Source organism: Lactuca virosa, chromosome 4, assembly GCF_052849685.1.
Source record: "Lactuca virosa cultivar CGN04683 chromosome 4, Lactuca_virosa_CGN04683_v6, whole genome shotgun sequence".
Classification (NCBI taxonomy): domain Eukaryota; kingdom Viridiplantae; phylum Streptophyta; class Magnoliopsida; order Asterales; family Asteraceae; genus Lactuca; species Lactuca virosa.
The window spans coordinates 93,472,031-93,488,164 of NC_136429.1; the positions used below are offsets into that span (position 1 = coordinate 93,472,031).

The window sequence follows — 16,134 nt, forward strand, 5'->3', positions numbered from 1 at the left end:
CATATAGATAATTTAATACTATAATTAATAAGATTAAAAGTTATTTTATTTATTTTATAATAAACAGTCAAATAATAATTATTCTAATTAGTTTCCACCTTTCACATGGAAATTTCGTTCCCGCTAACAACTTTGCATTCCCTCCAAAATCCAAATTCACATGACTTCCAAAGTTCCAATCTCTGATACTCAATAAGAAGGGGGACTGAACGGACACGAATTGGTTTTGGAGATTAGAGCATTGTCAATTTTCAACAAGACATAACGGGGTGTTGGGTAATCTTGACATGGGTCATGGGTTTATTGGAGTTATGGGTATGGGTAAAAGGATAGTACTTGATTTGATTTATTTAATGGTTGAATAAAGGACTTTTGACCAAGTTTAATCTGAGAAAACGTGTTTGCATATTTGGTCATTGTTGTGTCCTTTTGTTTAGGAGTAGTGACTAGCTTTTAGGATGATATTGTTTCTTTCCGTTGGGTTTTGTAGGCTATTTATAGCCATTTGTTTTTGATCAATAAAGGTGGTTGAGTCCAATTAAAATAAAGTCTCCATCTGTTTTCTCTTTTTCTTTTCGTGTGTAGCAACAACAGGGAACACTTCCTAATTTTCATTCTTATTTGTTCAGGGGCTGTAGGGGCTGGTCCAACATTTGGTATCAGAGCCTTAGGCTCAACACGTGGGATCTGTGAAGAGGTTCTATGTGAACCTGTTGTTGTTGAGGTTCTGTGTGAGCCGAAGCTCTGTGTGAGCCGAGTTCAAAATCAAAGAATCTGTGTGAAGAGAGTTTTGAACAACAATGTGTGTGAGTTGAAGCAAATCCGAGTTCAAAAGCATGAAATATGTGTGATTGAGTGTTGGAGATCGATCTGTGAGAGCTGAAGGAGTTGAAGGAAAGTTGTGTGCGGAATTGAAGCCTTGGGTGAACCAAGAAGATAAGGAACCTGTGTGGTAAAGCTTACCTGTGTGAAGAAGCTAGTCAAAGGGAGAAAGAAGATCAGAAGAAGAAGAATTTTGTGCACCTGCAACTGAGTGTGGGTGGGTTAAAGAAAAAAAAATCAGAAATAACTCAGGTATGTGTGATCTGAATTGGTTGGTTCTGTACAAGAATAAAGGCTCAAGTTAAGGAAGATGTCAGCAACAAACCCGGGAGGATCAAGTCACGTTGTACCCGTGACCAGCCAAAGTATCCCACTGCAATGCCCCAAGTTAACAACTACAAATTATACAAGTTGGTCAATTATGGTGGAGTCGATCTTACAAGCATACGGCTTGTGGGAAGCGTTTAATCCGGAAACTGGAAAAGCGATTGAGGCAAAGAAAAATCTGATGGCAAGAGCATTTGTGTTTGAAACTCTACCTGAAGATATATTGCTTCAAGTGGCTAAGCATAACGATGCAAAAGATGTCTGGGAAGCGCTTCGTGTGCGGTATTTGGGAGCCGAAAGAGTTCAAAAGGCGAGACTTCAAACACTTAGAACCCAGCTAGATATGTTGAAGATGAAAGAGGGTGACACGATTGATGAGTTTTCGGGAAAACTTAGTGAGTTGCATCCAAATCAAGAGTCTTGGGTCTAGTTTGGAGGATGAGATAGTGGTAAGAAAACAACTAAATTCGGTTCCTAAGAAATTTTTGCAGATTGTTGCATCTATTGAACAATACTGAGAGATAGAGGACATGTCACTTGAGGAAGCTGTGGGAAGGTTGAAAGCATATGAAGAGAGAATCAAGGTTGTTGATGAAGATGAAAATGATCAAAATCAAAACAAACTCTTACTATCAAAAGAGGAATGGGAAGAGAGAACCAAGCGTGGTAACTCTAGTCAAGATCAATCTGGACAAGGAAGAGGTCAGGGTCAAGGAAGAGGTCGTGGTAGAGGTCGAGATGGCCAATTCAAAACTATGAAGATCGCAAGGAGCAAGGTATGTATCGAGATAAGCGACATATTAAATGCTATAATTGTCAAGAATATGGACATTATGCAGCTGAGTGTCCTAAGAAATTAAAAGAAGAAGAAGTTCATTTGACTTAAGATGATAATGAGCCAGCACTGCTTCGAAGAATCATATTGATGTCAAGATTAAGGGGTTGAGGGTTGGGTAATCTTGACATGGGTCATGGGTTTATTGGAGTTATGGGTATGGGTAAAAGGATAATACTTGATTTGATTTATTTAATGGTTGAATAAAGGACTTTTGACCAAGTCTACGTGTTTGCATATTTGGTCATTGTTGTGTCATTTTTTTTAGGATTTAGGAGTAGTGACTAGCTTTTAGGATGATATTTTTTCTTTCGGTTGGGTTTTGTAGGCTATTTATAGCCATTTATTTTTTATCAATAAAGGTGGTTGAGTCGAGATTAAAATAAAGTATCCATCTGTTTTCTCTTTTTCTTTTCGTGTGTAGCAACAACAGGGAACATTTCCTTATTTTATTTCTTATTTGTTCAGGGGCTGGTCTAACACGGGGATCATCGGAACTCGGAAATCTAAATTCAAAAGGAAGCGGAGCGACACCTAAAGGAATATCAGACGGAGATTGGAAATCGAATCGTCGGAAGAAGAGATGTTAAATTAAGAATTAGGTAGCAAGCCGAACGGTCATCATCGCAAAATCTAGGGTACATCTTCTATCCTCCTCTACTCTTATGCTCTTTTCATTGACCACCGATTATATATAACTCTTTCGTTCTATCTTATTCTCTTCTTATCTAGATTAAAAATTTGACAACGATGGTTGTATTTTCTTTCTCAGTCACCCTCAGCGCTACATTGATTGTAATCTAACTGTCGGTACATGAATGTAGACAGTTGAATCGTTGAGTCGCCTGCCCAGAAGCCATCCACAAAGGTAATAAATCTTCATAGTTTATGTTTTTACTTCTGAAAGGATGTCCTATGGCTACTGCCTATTTGTAGTTTGTTTGAAGGTATTTTGCAACAAGCCAATAAATCAGCACTACAAACAAACGTTTTGTCTGATTTTATATAATTATGTATTGTTTTGCAGAAACTAAACAGTAAAAGTTATCATGGTGAAGCTATGCTGGTTGGAAGGGCCAATGTTGGATTGTCCATTTCAGAATGGCCGATATATGAAAAAGACGACAATACCATCTACAAGATGTGCAAAATTACTTTGTGTTTAATATATATATATATATATATATATATATATATATATATATATATATATATATATATATATATATATATATATATATATATATATTAATTGTATAGTGGACCCTGATTGGCTTTCAGTTGCAAAAGGAGTTTGACAAGATTGATTTGAACCTTGTTATTGGCTAAAGGCTAACCACAAGCAAGAATTACATGTTGATACTCAAAAAATGTCTCTGGTTGAATAGAGGAGAAGATCAGGTAATATAAGTTGCACTAATATAATGTAGTGCACAACTTAAATTCATGTTTTTGGCGATTTCAGACAAAAACAACCTACTTTACAACTATAATTATTCCTGTTTTTTATTATAAAATATGCTAAAGAGATTGTTGAACGCAGATAAAAGATATTTTCGGTCTCGAGTTCGAAGAATCTTGAGGTAAATATACAGGAGGGTTAATTGAAAAAAAATAGCAATGTACTTTTGTTTACTTTTTTATAGCATCACACTTTCATTTATTATTATTACAACAATGAACTTTATTAAAGTTTTGCTATAATAGCAATGTCAACCTAATAAAAAGCAGTCTTTACAGAGAAATAGTGACTAGAGTTTTTTTCCTTAATCAACTCTTCGTTCATATTTTAGTATTACCTATTGGTATATTTAGTTGAATGTAGGTCGAAGTTGACCTAGTGGACACTCATTTCTCTTGCTATCACTACTAGAACTCATTCTTTCTATAACTTTAATGGTTCAGACTCCAACGAACAGGAAGAGGTAAAAATTTCTTGTTAAATCATTAGCTTGCTCCATACACGTTGGATTATCTCTAATTTATTTATGTTTTGTGTTATTCTAGTTTTTTTTTTGTTTGAGTATTAACCATTAGGCTTTTTTTTTAAACTTTTCTTCTAATACACCACTTTCCGTTCTTCAAAAAAAAAAGACTTTTGAGTTTAGAAAATTATCCTAGCACTAAAATGTAAATGGAACATTAAGTTTGGTTTCTATATCTCCAAAATAATATTATTAGTTTCACAAATCTGTTTGATTAAAATAATTTAACTACTTTACTATAATTTTTTTGTTGGATTCGTTTATTTTAGTCTTTACTTTGTTTTTATTCCTTTATATATTTTGAAAGCTGGTGCAATTTTAGTAATCTGGACAGAAGATTGCAGATTTAATCTCATATAGTTTGAGCACATTTGTTCCTTTTATTGTAAAAGAATTAGTTGATGTTTTGGTGGTTTGCTAATTATGTCAAATGAAGTTTATATGATATGTGTACTGTAAATACTAATGTACCTAACGTATTAAATAACATTTTGAATAATACAAACGATTGCTTAACAATGATAAAAATGTTACCTTAGTTCTGCCGATGCAAGAGAAATATAATTTATCGTTCAATTGATATTTGCAAGCACATCTGTTTTATTAAAAAAAATAGAAATACTTTCACAAAACAACATCTTATAAATGCCAACTAATAACATAAATAAAGAGTAGATAGGTAATTCTGTAACATAAAGAACTAGAAATGCTTTAACAAACCGAAACTTAGAAATGCAAACTAATGATATAAACAAAATAGCATAAGCAGAAGCGTAATCAGCATACCTTTGGAAAATGAAGTGACAGTTGATGAGGATACTGTAACATGCAAAAATGCTAAAGAGGTAATGGTCAAAATAATATATAATAGGAGTTTGTGGAAACCAGTAGAAGATACCGATTTCCACAAAATTTGGTGAGAATAATTATGGTGTTGAACTTGTCAAAGTTGTTATTACGTAGTCCTATAAAACCCGGTTGGTGCTCATTTGTGGGCTAAAAAAGCCCGGATTTTTGATCAGGGGCCTATGAACTCAAGAAATGGGTCATCTAAGGATAATAAAACCCGGCTACTTTTTTAAAACCCTGTCATATATGAAATGCCCCGATTTTCCCTTTATTATAATCAGTTTTTTTCAAAACCGGGTCCTTATAACTAGGGGGTCCCATATACTTTTTTTGTAGTAGTATATTACTATGAACAAATTATTTATAAATGCAACACATCTTTTTTATTATAAATAAAAGAAATAGAGTTGTTACTAATTTATAGCAATGAACAGGTGGACTAAGTACTCTCATATTGCTTGCTAACTACTTTAAACTCTCTATGTTCCTATTATACATCATTGTGAGTGTCATGGTGAGATACATTATGTGGGTGTTGTATGTTGGTGTTCCTATTATTTTTTTAGCCTAACTAACACTTAACCTCCAAATCTTACTTGGGTAACAACCATTGGCTAACACATCCATCAAGAGTGAAAAGTGAACTTTGAATAATAGTTTATATAGATAATCATCGTTTACTCGTTTTCATTAAAACGGTCATTCAAGATTGACTATTCACTCTCGGTGGATTTGTGTTATCCGACAGTTGTTACCATGTGAGGTATGGAGGTTGTGTGCTACACAGGTTAAAGAACATAAAAGGAACGGACAATCACATTGTCAGAGGAGCACTCACAAAGTTTATTTATTTATTTATTTGTTTTTTTAATAATCTGCATGCAGAAGCATCAGTGATTTGAATGGAAATATTGTAAGTCATTATATGCTTTAGAAATCTACTAAAAAGTTGATAAATTTCAAGATAGGATTATTTTTATGTTCAAGAACTTTGGACAAATTTGCAGGATATTGAGAAGCTGTAGAATAACCTAGATGATTCCTGATCAGAAATGTCAAAATTGAAGCATCTGTAATAATTCTCCCTTTTCCATGTCTTGATTGATTAAAGCCTATTTTAGACTATATCCATTAGCATCATCTTGAGCATTTCATTGTGGTTATCTTTAGTGGCTGTTCAAACTTCAAACATCCTGATATACTCTATCTATATTCACACACATAGATCTCAGTTTCAACAAGTTGGAGGGAGATATACCAGATTTAAAAGAACTAGATCCGGAGAAAATGTAACTAAGATGAACATTTTACCTTTTCTTCCCATGTATCATTTGCTTCAACTGATTTTCTTACTTACTGATAATTTGATCCTCAATATTCATACCAATATAATATATATTTCCTTCATAAGAGTACGATTCAACAAAATATGGATAAGTTTATATTGTTCCTTGCATAGTAATGAAAAACATACTCGAGTAATTATTGAAAAGGAAAATGAAATAAAATAGAGAATTATAAATCCCATTAACTATTTTGTGAAATGATTAGGTACTTGACTGGAAACTCACTGAACGAAAGTATTCTTGCATGGATCAATAGTGGAGATACTACACAGTACGTTTTCAGTTTTCCTTTCTCATTTCCGAAATAGTTTTTCATGTGACATAATTTGATGTGTTAGATGCATGGTTGCAGTCGTGGTGATATACAATCTATAAATATCACCTGAATATGCTCTTCTTAATATGTAATTTTACTCGCAATAATTAATTCATGAACGATTGATATGTGATTGTGATTATGAAATATTGAGATAGATCTTTCGTACAATAAATTCAACAAAGAAAGTGTGCCCCCATATTGTCATGAAACTTTGTAAGTTTAATCTTTCAAATAATCTTGTGATTTTTATCCTGTCCATATAATATTCTAAGGATAAAGTATATGTCATCTTTCATTTATTAGGAACTTATTCAGAAGCTATGTTGCTGCAAACAACTCCTAAGCTTATTATACCCATATGTGTTATTTAGAAAAAATAATATTTTCTTATTTCATGGCATAAGCACCAAGTTTAATATTCTGATCTTTGATTCAATGTAGAGACCTTGGGAAGTGCCTTAGTCACTTTCCTTGTCTAAAGGGTGAGAAATATACTTTCCTACGATCTTTCATTCCAATTAGTTTGAACATCAAAACCAAAGTTGACTGATTTTTTGTTTTCTAGAGCACTATTCGGTTTACCTTAATTTTGGGACTGGTGTGGGAGAAGTAATTCTGACTTGGTCCTGTGTTGACCTTGTCAATAGAAATAAGTGGCTTAGTTGCCACCACTTTAGGAGAACACGTTTGTTGCAGTTTAACTTTGCAGTTTTTTTTCATTTGTCCTCTATTTAAGTATTGTAGCTTTCCTTTGTTTAAAGTATTTTAGAAATAAAAAGTGGAATCTTTTCTGCACCTCTGTTACTTACTCTGTTTGGGTGTAAACTTTCCTTGGTCTAGAAAAAGGCCTGAACCAACACTTGGTATCAGAGCTTTCTAGTTTATGCCCAAATACATAAGATACGATAGCATGACAGACTCTAGCCAGCAGGTCACAAAAGATAACGGTGGAGTGTCGTTCCAGTGCCCACTGTTGACTTTTACAAACTATACCACATGGGCAATCAAGATGGAGGCCATAATGGATGCTCAAGGTGTTTGGGAAATGGGAATCCATAGAACTAACAGTCGGAGTGACTGTGGACGAGAAGAAGAATAAGATGGCATGAGCCTACATCTTCCGAGCAATACCAGAGGATATTCTCATGCAGGTAGCCAAGAAGAAAACTGCAAAAGAAGTGTGGGAATCATTGAGAATTCGGTACATGGGTGCAGATCGAGTGCAAAAGGCGAAATTGCACACACTCAAAAGTGAGTTTGATGCACTGAAGATGAAAGAAGGAGATTCCATAGATGAATTCGCAGGGAAGTTGAGTGGGATAAATTCGAAATACATCAGCCTTGGTGCAACAATGGAAGATAGTACTTTGGTGAGGAAATTGCTTGATTCTGTCCCAGAAAAATTTCTACAACTTGTGGCCTCGATAGAACAGTCTTCAAACATGGATACAATGCCATTTGAAGAAGCTATAGGCAGACTCAAAGCCTATGAAGATCGACTACGAGTTCGTGGTGAAAACTCGAATGCTGAAGCGGGTTTGTTGCTGACTCGATCTGAAGGGCAAATGGGTCAAAGATCACAAAAGGGCTCTTCTAGTACATCAGGAAGAGGTCGTGGATCTCCTAATGAAAGGGGAGGTTGAGGAGGCTATCGAGGAAGAGGTTCAAGGGGTAGAGGCGGTCGAGGCAATCATCAATCATCCCGGGATACAAGCAATGGTCGAGGAAAGGGAAGAGACAAAAGCCACATAAAGTGTTTCAATTGTGACTTGTTTGGATACTTTGCATCAGAGTGCTCAAATCCCAAGAGGAAGGAAGCTGATGTCAATCTAACACAGGTGCAAGAAGAAGATCCTGCTCTTCTACTAACTGTATGGGGTGAGGATACGGATAACTGGGTACTGCTGAATGAAGATAAAGTCTTTCCAGTGACAAACAAGAATGAGAAGGACACATGGTATTTGGACAACAGAGGAAGTAATCACATGACAGGTATACGAGATTACTTTGCAGAACTGGATGAAAGAATAACTGGGCAAGTGAGATTTGGGGATGGCTCTAAAGTGCAGATCAAAGGAAGAGGTACAATTCTCTTTGATTTTAAGAATGGGGAGCAGCAGATAGTGTCTGAAGTATATTACATTCCAGCCTTGAAAAGTAATATACTCAGTCTTGGTCAAATGACAGGGGTGGGGTACATGATCGAAATGCTTCATGAGTTTCTAAGAGTGCATGATGCAGGAAATCGATTATTAATGAAGGTGCAGCGCTCAAAGAACAGGTTGTATAAGATTGTACTTCACACCTCACAACCCGTGTGTCTCAGCACAAGTATAGATGACATTTCTTGGCTTTGGCATGCAAGACTAGGGCATGTAAACTTTTGTGTGATCGAAACAATGGTGGAGAAGGAAATGGTACAAGGAGTGACAAAGATACACCATCCCACATAGGTGTGTGAGGGATGCCTAGTTGCTAAGCAAACCCGACAACCGTTCCCAAAAGAATCACAATGGCGTGCAAGCACTCCATTAGAATTGGTTCATGCTGATCTATGTGGTCCTATATCCCCCTAAACCTTAGTAGGAAATCAATATTTCCTTCTCATGGTAGATGACTACAGCAGGTTCATGTGGGTTTCGATGATCAGAACTAAGAGTGAAGCATTCACTGCTTTCAAGAAGTTTAAGAATCGAGTAGAAAGTGAAGGGAAATTCAAATTAAAGATGTTGCGCACAGATCGAGGAGGTGAATTCACGTCTAATGAATTCACTGAGTTTTGTAATCAAGAAGGAATTAAGAGGCAGTTGACAGCACCCTACTCCCCACAACATAACGGGGTGGTAGAACGCCGAAATCGTACAATCCTTGAAGTCACCAGGTCCTTGCTGAAAGCCATGGATGTCCCGTAAACATTATGGGGGGAAGCCGTACGCCATGCTATGCAGATTCTAAACCGAGTCCCAACAAGAGGAGTAAAAGATATGACTCCGTATGAAGGTATACAGGGGAAGAAACCAACGCTTGAACACTTTAGAGTGTTTGGCTGTGTCGCTCACGCAAAGGTGCCGTCGAGCAAGCTCACAAAATTGAGCGATAGAAGTGAGAAACTGGTTTATTTAGGGAACGAGGAAGGAAGCAAGGCATTTCGTTTATATTGTCCTAAAAGAAACATAATATGTGTAACAAGAGACGTCGTATTCGAAGAGAAGAGAAAATGGGATTGGGTTAAGTTCCAAAATGAAGGCCCAATTTTAAGCAACAATTGGGTTAGATTTCCTAGTGAAGGAGTAGCCCAAGAGACTGTGGAGGAAATTGATCTAGCACGAATAGAGATTGGAAGCCCTAATATGCAATCAATTAGAGGTCATTCACCAACACCTCCTGATCAAACGCCAATACTCAATAGCGCAAGTGAATCTCCATTTACTTTCTCCGATACCCAAATCCCATCATCTCAAGAAAGTTTAAGTCCAGACAGGTCAACATATGATGATATACCGGTTCGAGGTTTTCGATCCTTAACCGATATATACGAGGAAACGCAAGCCTTGGAAGACGATGCAGAGATTCTAATGTATGCAGGTGAAGAACCCACTACGTATGAAGAAGCTTCAATCGATAAGGAGTGGATGATTGCAATGACACAGGAGCTAGAATCGGTTGAAAAGAACAATACATGGAAGTTAACATATCTTCCAAAAGGGCAAAAAGCAATAGATTTGAAGTGGGTATTCAAATTGAAGAAGAACGCAGAAGGGAAACTCACAAAACACAAAGCAAGAATCGTTGCAAAAGGATATGTGCAGCGGAAGGGTGTCGATTTTGATGAAGTGTTTGCACCAGTGGCCCGTTTAGAAACTATACGAGTGCTGTTGGCTTTGGCTGCAAGTGAAGGATGGAAAGTCCATCACTTGGACGTAAAATCTTCTTTCTTAAATAGGATTTTACAGGAAGAAGTGTATGTTACACAACCAACTGGGTTTGTTATTGCAGGAAAAGAAAGCATGGTGTACAAGCTCAACAAGGCCCTGTATGGTCTGCGTCAAGCTCCAAGAGCTTGGAATGATAGACTTGATAAAACAATGAAGGTGATGGGTTTCCAAAGATGTCCACAGGAATATGTTGTGTACAAACTCCAGAAACAAGATTTTGATTGTCGGGGTCTACATGGACGATCTGATTGTTACAGGCTCAAGTGAAGGACTAGTGGCTGAATTCAAAAGGCGGATGTTGAAGACATTTGATATGAGTGACTTGGGAACCTTATCTTATTACCTAGGGATAGAAGTAAACCAAGACAAAGATAGTATCACAATCAGTCAAACAGGGTATGCTGAGAAGATTCTATAAATGGCAGGGATGGGAGAATGCAACCCATCACAATACCCAATGGAACCACGACTGGGCTTAACAAAAGATGAAGATGGAGTGCCAGTCAATGCTACAGAGTACCGACGTCTCATTGGCAGCCTTCGCTATCTCATTCATTCTAGACCAGATTTGAGTTACTCAGTTGGAGTAGTGAGCAAGTATATGGAGGCACCCAAAGAAAGCCACCTCAAAGCAGTTAAGCACATATTGAGGTATATAAAAGGAACATCCAATTTCGGTCTGGTGTACAAGAGAGGCGGAGATAGAAAGCTTATTGGATTCAGTGATAGCAGCTATGGAATGGATATTGATGGTAGAAAGGGTACAACAGGAATGATTTTCTACTTATCAGGAAATCCAATTACTTGGTCATCTCAGAAGCAACATACAGTGGCTTTATCTTCCTGTGAGGCAGAATTTATGGCTGCAACAGCCACAACATGTCAAGCTTTATGGCTAAGGAGTTTGCTAAAAGAGTTGATTGGCTGGAAGGAAGAAAGTGTCAAGATGTATGTAGAGAACAAATCTGCTATAGCCCTTATGCAGAATCCAGTCTTTCACGGAAGAAGCAAGCATATTGACACAAAATTCCATTTCATACGAGGATGTATTGAAAGGAAACAAATTGAGGTGAAGCACATTAGTGGTGAAGAACAGAGAGCAGACCCCTTAACAAAAGCCCTGCGCAGACTCAAGTTTATAGAAATGAGACATCTCTTGGGAGTTGTGAAGCTTGGAGACAAAGTTCAGAATTAAGAGGAAGATTGTGGGAGAAGTAATTCTGACTTGGTCCTGTGTTGACCTTGTTAATAGAAATAAGTGGCTTAGTTTCCACCACTTTAGGAGAACACGTTTGTTGCAGTTTAACTTTGCAGTCTTTTTTGTTTTGTCCTCTATTTAAGTATTGTAGCTTTCCTTTGTTTAAAGTATTTTAGAAATAAAAAGTGGAATCTTTTCTGCACCTCTATTACTTACTCTGTTTGGGTGTAAACTTTCCTTGATCTTGACAAAGGCCTGAACCAACAACTAGGGGGGGGGGGAAGAGTGACCATTGGAAACATGACTTATGAAGCTGATCACAATTGAGGTGGAGCAGGTAAGTTTGTCCCCACAAGATATTTTTGGAGAACAAGTAGCATTGGCAATGCATTGGGAAGTAATCATAGATTAGCTAACATAGCCACCAATGTAAATGTATCTGTACTGACTATTGATGATAGTCAACTGTACACTACAGCTCGCCGCTCTTTACTATCCATCACTTACTATGGTCGATGTTTACCAAATGGGAACTATACAATGACTCGGCATTTTATAGAGATAGTTTTCTGATAATATGTCTTCCAGAGTCTTGGAAGATGTTCGTTTAATGACTATATCCAGGTTTGATTATTCTTAGACAAAATTCCAAGTTTGCTCCCTATGGTATGATAAAAATGGGAGGTTTGGCCCAAAAAGTTTTGGGGTTGCACCAGTAGTCCAAAAGGTTTGTTTTGTTGTGGAAATGGTCCAATGGCTTAACAACCGTTAATGCCCTCCATTTTTATGAGGGTAAATATGTCAATTCACAGGTTCTATTTTAATATCTGATTAAATTAATACCCCCTTATTACATGATACCAACTACCAAATCCTACTTACCTTTTTGTTGCTTCCATCTCCTATCACCTTCTTCTTCATCTCGCATTATGTAATCAAAACACCTAATCTCAAAGTTAAGGTGTTTTTAGTTCTGATCATAGTTGGTTTTGTGTATGAACATACCAATGTGGAATTTAAGGCTCTTAGACAAACCGTTCAACCCAAAGGTGGCTTATGGTAAGTTTTCTCGCATTTTCTATATACATTACATCATGTATTTTTGTGAAATCATGTTTTTGGAGGGATCCAGGTGGGAGTAATCACTTGGGATTATCGAAAAAAAAGCCATGGGATGAGCCCATGGCGAGCGAGTGAGTGATGTAAGATTGCGGGGAGCCGTAGCAATCACGAGTCAGTGAGAGAGTATCGTAAGACTATAGGGAGCCGTAGCAATCGCTAGTCAGTGAGAGAGTGTTGTAAACTGCGGGGAGCTGTAGTATTCACTAGTCAGAGCGTGACTCATAGGAGTTCTTAGGCTTGGGTAGCCTTAACGACTGAGTCTTTGGGAACCTGGTGGCCGGGCCACGGGCGAGACTGTGGTCTCCATGATGGTCAGATCTGTTGTATCTCGAATTGGGTAGAGGTTGTCGCAAATCGAAAGGAATTGGAGAAGTATTGTACGCGTAGATTCGAGGATCACGGGTCATGTGTTGAGTATCAGATTGGATATGAGTGGTTCCAATTTTGCTGTCAAACCAGATTCTTGAGTTTGTGTTTGGCCCTATCTATGTAAAGGATAGATGAGTTGAGATTTCAGATTCCTGATGGATTTCATTTTGAGTGGTTATGGTGAGTATCTGGTGTTCTTGACATGGGAATGCTGGTTCGATTGGTTTGATAAGGCTCGGAAATGATGTGTGACTACAGATCAGTTGTAATATTGCTTGGAGTAAAGCAAACATAGTGGCTGCATGTGCAATGTGGTTGGTTGAGATAGCTCTGTTGGATTGAACGGCTGGGGTTATGCTCAGACTTGTGGCCATACCGTTCAAGTTGTTGGGCGTGTAAGGGATGGTAAGGAATGATTTCGAGGACGAAATCTAATTTAAGTGGGGGAGAATTTTAACATCCCGTTTATTAAATAAATAGATAATATTTAGCGGGGTGTGGGTGTTGGGGAGCCAATGGATATAATTTTGGATTTTGGGGGTTAAACGTGTAAGTTCTGGATTTAATTTGAAAAGGGTTTCAGAAGTCAGGATGTGTTTGGTAATTATTGGGGCTTAATTTGAATGGATTTTGGGAAACAAGGCTAAGTGGTAAATTCAAATTCAATTTGTAAAGATTTCTGAGGGCAGGGGCTATTTGGTAAGTTTTGGACCTAAATTGTAATGAGTTTATAAAATCAGGGGTTAAAAGGAAAATATTGGATTAAAGTTGAAGAATATATGGTGAAGAGGGGCTGATCTTGTATAAAGTTCAAAGGTTTGAAGGGAACGCGGGTTATACCTGATGCTCATTTCCACCACTCTGTTACATTGCTTAACCTAACCCTAAATCATATACCATCAGCCGCCACCACCAATGGTATCATCTCCAGTCGCCGTCGCTGTCGTTACCAAGCACCACCCTACCTCAGTAGCCTCGCCACCGGACGCCATCGAATATCCTTGCTGCCGAAGACGGAGTGAGACGCCGGAAAGAACCACCGAGACCCTCAGGCGCAGCCGTGAATGCTATTGTTGAGTCATGGACGATCGAAAACACTTGCTCAGTTAGCTGCAACCGGACTTCTTCTTCTTCTTCCTTTATTCTTTCGGCGTGTTTGACGTGGGAAACGCCGTTACCGCCGCTGCCGATCTCAGCCGCCAGTTCCGTCGACCTCGACGCTGCCAGCCGTCAGACGGTGGCTGGTGGCCGTTGTTTTGTGTCACATTTTGCGTGTGATGTTGTTGGGATTCGTAATGTCTGTTGGCCCGAGGTTTGACGCACCACCATGGCAGCCAACCATGGTGGCTGCCATTTCTGCCATATCTCGCCGCTACCAGCCACCGTGGGAGGTGGCTGTGGGTGTGTTTATGGGTTTGTGCTGAGTGTAATTGTTGTTTTCGGAAATTATGGGGATTGAATGGGTGTTTGTATGGCCGGAAAACCCCCACCACCACCGTGAGCCGCCACTGACCACCACTGCCGAGGAGGCAGTGGGTGGTGCCCGACCTAGTGGGACCCTAATGAACCTAAACACTTAACCTTGGATTGGGCAGGTTCGTTATTAGGCTAGAAACCCTAATTAGGGTTTAGAAAACTCTAATTTTGGGGTTTGTTGGTTTGGGCCTATTGGGACCCGCATTGGACCAGTGGACTGAAGTTATGACTCATGTTGATTCCGTTGTATGATGGCTTAGTGGAATAATGGACTTAATGGGTTAAGTAAGAACACCTAACCCTAATTGTCATTTTATATGAAAACCCTAATTTTGCTTGGGCCTTTAGTTGGGCCTTTCTTTTGGGCCTTGGTGATTGGGCTATTGATGGGCCATCCAAGAGCAATCATGTGGACTAGAATATTTAGATGGGTTTTAGGGTAAGGCCCATATGAGGGTTTGGGCCTAATTTGAAAAATTGGGCCATAATGTTGGATTTGGTGTCTAAGCCCATAACTATAACTGGATGTACTTGACCCGATTGTAACATGGTCCTTTTGGGTTGCCTTCACCAGTGCAATTTGATAGGATGGTTTTAAGAGAATAAGGTTATTTATGAATTATTAATATATTATAAGTATAATATATTAATATGGTTATTTAATTAATATTGTCCAAGAATTAATTTGGAATTCATTTTGTGGTCAAAAGAAACTAATTAAATATGGAGGGATTGATTATGTAAATCAATGGTTCTATAAGTGTGGGCTAATGGTCCATGTTTATGCAAGTTGGGCTAAACCTATGAAATGGTCCATGGAGGTTAAACCCATGGAGCATGATGAAATGAAAAGTCATGAATCATTAGGGTTTACAAAGTGTACCCCTAGCACTTGCCACAACTATATAAACCCCCTCCCATGCACCCAAATCGGTTTCACCAACCTTAGAAGCAAGTAACTTATTCTATTGAAGCTATTCTTTGCATATTGGTGTTTGTGAACCATTAGAGGCATCACACTTGATGTGCTCAAGCTTTCAAAGGTCAAGAACTCCACCCTACACAAGAGGTAAGCATCTAACTAAAGTTTTTGTTATATAGCTTCCATTGTATGCTAGCTAAGGTGAATGCTTTGGAAAATCAAATTGTATGTTTAATTAGAGAAAACTTAGATCTAAAGCATTTAGGGTTGCATGTGCACTTAGGAAGTGTTATAGTGCTCAAAACCCAATAGTGGTATCAGAGCCTAGGGTAATTTTCTATTATATTTTATGCATGATAGTTTTTTCAAAGAAAAAAAAATCGTTTTTCTGCACTCTAACAAGTGAACTCGCCGAGTCTATGAACAGACTCGACGAGTCCACTCAGAAATGAGTCAACTCACCGAGTCCAGTTCAAGTACTCGACGAGTTGATTGCCTAGTGTGCAGATTTTCGGGTGTCTTGATTGATTTTGGATTTGTAACACTACCACAAACTGCTTTTAGTCATTAGAAATGTTTTTTATGATATGGAAGTGCTTTTACTAATCCAAACTCAAGATAATTGTCAA

At 38.0% G+C, this 16,134-nt stretch overlaps 2 long non-coding RNA genes across 4 annotated transcripts; both read left to right on the forward strand.

The window, feature by feature from the left end:
- Positions 1-559: 559 nt before the first annotated feature.
- LOC145109915 (uncharacterized) lies at positions 560-3,148 on the forward strand. Of its 3 annotated transcripts, none has more exons than XR_013709319.1 (4): positions 560-1,925; positions 2,453-2,622; positions 2,757-2,852; positions 3,012-3,148. It is a non-coding gene; the product is annotated as an uncharacterized LOC145109915 (long non-coding RNA). The 3 variants fall into 3 exon arrangements; XR_013709320.1 differs by lacking the exon at positions 560-1,925 and adding an exon at positions 2,247-2,371; XR_013709318.1 differs by lacking the exon at positions 560-1,925 and having other exon boundaries at positions 2,380-2,622.
- Positions 3,149-3,241: 93 nt separating this feature from the next.
- Positions 3,242-6,684, forward strand: LOC145106377 (uncharacterized). The gene is made up of 3 exons (XR_013707550.1): positions 3,242-5,731; positions 5,826-5,890; positions 6,044-6,684. It is a non-coding gene; the product is annotated as an uncharacterized LOC145106377 (long non-coding RNA).
- The last annotated feature ends 9,450 nt before the right edge of the window (positions 6,685-16,134 follow it).